Here is a 4,459-nt window from a genome sequence, read left to right as displayed (position 1 = left end):
AAAAAATACATTTATACTCTTTTATATTTACTATGGAATAACCTTTAATGGTATTCTTTTTTTCTTCACGTGGTTTTGAATTACTGTCTACTGTCATTTCAGTCTGAAGGGCTCTCTTTAGCATTTCTTATATGGCAGGACTACTAGTGATGAATTTAGTTTTTGTTTAATTAAGAATGTTTTAATGTCTCCTCTTTTCCTGTTCATCTTTGAGGAATTGTTTTGCTGAATATAGTACTCTTGGTTGACAGGTTTCTTTCTTTCAAGACTTTGAATATGTTATCCCACTGCCTTCTGACTTCATGGTTTCTGATAAGAAATCAGCAGTCAATCATCTCAGTGAGATGTCACTGTAGATGATGAGTTGTTTCTATCTTGCTGCTTTCAAGATTCTATTTGGCTTATAACAGTTTGACTATAATGTGTCTTGGTATAAATCTCTTTGGGATTATCCTTCTTGGATTTTGTTGAGCTTCTTGAATGTACAGGTTAATATTTTAAATTAAATTTGGCAAGTTTTTGGCCATTATGTCTTCAAATATTCTTTCTATTCTTTTCTCTCCCTCTATTCCTGGGATGCTACCACCATGCCACCCTGAACACGCCCGATCTCGTCTGATCTCAGAAGCTAAGCAGGGTCAAGTCTGGTTAGTACTTGGATGGGAGACCACCTAGGATTACCAGGTACTGTAGGTATAAAAATAATAATAATCATCCTGGGATGCCAGAAAGTCTCTTAATCTCTCTTCATTATCTTCATTCTTTTTTCTTTCTGTTCCTCAGACTTGCTCATCTCAATTGACCTATCTTCAAGTTCACTGAGTCGTTCTTCTGCCTCATCAACTCTAATCTTGAGCCACTCTGGTGAATTTTTCACTTCAGTTATTTGTAACTCAAGGATTTCTATTTGGTTCTTTTTATATTTCCTTATCGATATTCAGTATTTGGCGAGACATCATTCTTATGATTTCTATTAGTTCTTTGGACATAGTTTCCTTTAGTTCTCTGAACATATTTTAATAGCTAATTTAAATCTTTTTTTTTTTTTAGGCGAGGCAACCCTTGATCTCACAGATTGCAAGGACCTTGTCAGTTTACCATCCCTTTTTTTAAATTTTTTTATTTTTTATGCCTACAGCCCTTGGTCTTCCTAGGTGGTCTCCCATCCAAGTACTAACCAGGCCCCACCCTGCTTAGCTTCTGAGATCAGATGGGATTGGGCTTGTTGATGATAGCATGGCCGTAGACTGATTTAAATCTTTGTCTAAAAAGTTTAGCACCTGGGCTTCCTCATGGACAGTTTATATTGACTACTTTTTTGCTGTTTCTTTGCATGTCTTACAACTTTTGCTGAAAACTGGACATTTCAAATATTCTTTTGTGGTAACTCTGGAAATCAGATCTTTCTCCTCTTCCTAGAATTTGTTGTTGCTGCTGGTTGTAGTTTTTGCTGTTTGCTTGTTTAGTAACTTTTCTGAACTGATTTTGTAAAGTCAGTATTCTTGGTTATATGTGGCCACTGAAGTGTCCTCTGTTAGCTTAGTAGTAAGATAGTGATTGAGTTCAGGTTTCCTTAAATGCCTGGAACCAAAAATACTTTCAGTTTTTGTCAATGGGCTCTGTGTGTTTTGGCATATATCTTCAACCACCAGGCGAGTGGTTTACGGGTTTGCCTTAGCCTTCACTTCCTGCATGTGCAGAGCCTAAAGGTCAGCCAGAAATGAGAATTCAGGGATTTCTTAGGTATTTCCTGAGCATGTGCATAACCCTGGGCATGTTAGTGGCTTTCTAGTTTCCCAGGAATATGTTAGTCTATTGTTTACCTCAACTGTTACCCATTATTCCAGACAACAGCGACTAAAACATTTGCCTGTAAATGTTTGCATCAAATGTTCCCTGGCTAGCTACCCCAGGAGTGGAAAGTTCCAAGTTAGACAAGATAAAGGCAAACCCTTTGAGCCATTCCTTTAGGAAGCCACCAGGTAGGTTAAAACAAACAACCACAATTCCTTGCACGTGAGGTCCATCCTGTTCCCTTTGTTACTGGTACATATACTGGGAATACAGCTATTTTATTCAAGGCTAATTCCAATCTGGGGAAAGGGGGGAGCGGTGACCAGGGTAAGTTTAAAACACCACAAAGTTTACTGTTGTTACCAAGATTTAGCCGGCTTTTTTTTTTTTTTTTTTTTGAAAGTATCTCCCTGGTTGTTGCAGGCTTTTGCTTAGTGTTCAGAGTTCTGAGAAAGTTGATTCTGACAGTTTTTGCTACGTTTTTCATTGCTATTATCAAAGGATGGAATTTGGAGTTCCTTATTCTGTCATTTAATTGACCTCACTTCGATACAACTTATTATGGTAATGTTAACCTTCATCACTTGGTGAAGGTGGTGTCTGCAAGGTTTCTCCACCGCAAAGTTAGTATTTTTTCCCTTCCATTCATTATTCCAGGGGTCGGCAAACTATGGCTGCAAGTCCAAATCCAGCCTACTCCCTCTTTTTGTAAATAAAGTTTTATTGGTACACAGCCACACTCATTCATCTGTGTATTTTCTTTTGTGTGTATGTGGTCTTTAAAATTATTTTAATTATTTTTTTATTTTTCAATTACAGCTGACATACAATATTATAGCAGTTTCAAGTGTAATAGTGTCGGATACATCTACATATTTTCTATGGCTGCTTTTATGCTAAAATAGTAGAGGAGAGTTGTTAATAAAAGAGACCGTATGGCTCACAGAGACTAATATAGTTCCTGTTGGGCTCTTTGCTAACTCCTGCTCTATTCACCAGAAGCATATCACTAAATCTAACCCACACTTAAAGGGAGGGGAATTAAGCTTTACTTTCTGGAGGGAGGAGTTCCAATGCATTTTTGGACATATGTTTAAAACAAGGTAATTAATAAATATTTTGAGATGTATACTAAAGCTATGTAAATATCCTGTTTCTCCTTAAAGTTTTGCTCACTAATATTAGCTTCCTCAGTAGATCTTGCCTGCAGCAATTATTACTTTGGTGTCCTAATGGTGATTTTCTGTTTCTCTCATTCCTTTTGCATGCATTAATTGGAATTCTCCTATAAGAGAGATTTGTTCCTTCCTTCCTTATTTGTTTATTTATTTATGCAATCTTTTAATTATATCAGTATGGACTCACAGATGTTTATTTTATTCTTTGGGCCATAAATTCATTGCCATTATAATTTATTCTCCTGCTCAATTTGTTCTAGCTATGGCTATTGGGAGTCTTCCAGGTTGGCCTTTATGTCCTTTTAACATGCCCCATGTTTTAAAATTATTTATTGTCTGTTTGTTTGTTTGTTTTTGAGCACTTCCTTTCTTTCTGGAAATACCAGATGCTCCAGATTCATTTTGTATTATCCCAGCCTTGGCCTTTGAGCTTTATGATTTTAAACAGGATTTTAAACAGTATTCTAAACTGGGAGAGGGAGCTTATGGTACTGGAGTTGAGGCACTTGTTGGAGAGACAACTGGTGCAGTGGAGAACACAGTATAAGCTGTCGAGTTGGAAGCCCGGATGTGTGACATTGGGTAAATCTATGACCTCTCAATATTTTTTCTCATCAGCAGAATTAAAATGCTAATAGCCACCTCATAGGATTCTTGGAAAAATGCTGTTTGAACTAGAAAATAAGATGCGAATGTTAGTTTCCTTTTGCTGTTGTCTTTAGGAAGCCACTTTAAGGACTCCTTTACTGTTCTAAGCAGACTGCTTCCTGCACACACACACATCCATACCCTGGAAGGCAGGGAACTTGCCTTACATCTTTGTAACTCCCTTACCTCCCTTACTGCACAATGCCCTTTCAGATAATCTTCAATCAACCTTGGATTTTAACATATGCATAGTCTGCATTTTAATATACACATGTTCTGCATGTTGCCTGTAGGCATATGCTACTGGCAAACACCATCATTACAATTCATTTGGCAGTTTCTATAATTTTATTAGGGCTTCATTCCTAATTTGAAGATACTTGACTTCCTACTTCAATAGGCATTACGGGGATAAACTGAACCTGTCATGGTGCTGGACCTCAAGAAGCCCATACTCTAAGGAGGAGAGAGCTCTGCACAAATAACCAACAATAGATTACCAAAGACCTCAAATGTCAGACAGCACATGGACTTTGTTCAGCAGGCAGTGGGTAGCCAGGGAGGGCTTCTGAGGCAGAAGGTGACAATCTATACTGAGGAAGTGAGAAGGCTGACATGCATGAGCCTGGAGACATGGAGGTGGGGGGCAATTAGAAGGCTTTTGAAATGGCTCAAGTGACAAATAATATACCTCAGTAACAGTAAGAATGGAAAAAAGTGGATGGAAACTTTGCTCAGAAAAAGTAAACAGGAATGTGGTTCCATAGTGTAGCAGTCAGCACGTCTGCTTTATACGCAGAAAGTCCTGGGTTTGCACCCCAGTGGAGCCACAGTCCATG

The 4,459-nt window shown here is 38.0% G+C and overlaps 1 pseudogene; it reads right to left on the bottom strand.

Moving 5' to 3' along the window:
- Nucleotides 1–1,129: 1,129 nt before the first annotated feature.
- Nucleotides 1,130–1,248, bottom strand: LOC111742258 (annotated as a pseudogene).
- Nucleotides 1,249–4,459: the final 3,211 nt, after the last annotated feature.

Source organism: Pteropus vampyrus, unplaced genomic scaffold (assembly GCF_000151845.1).
Source record: "Pteropus vampyrus isolate Shadow unplaced genomic scaffold, Pvam_2.0 Scaffold89, whole genome shotgun sequence".
NCBI lineage: Eukaryota > Metazoa > Chordata > Mammalia > Chiroptera > Pteropodidae > Pteropus > Pteropus vampyrus.
This window is presented reverse-complemented; position numbering and strand designations above follow the sequence as displayed.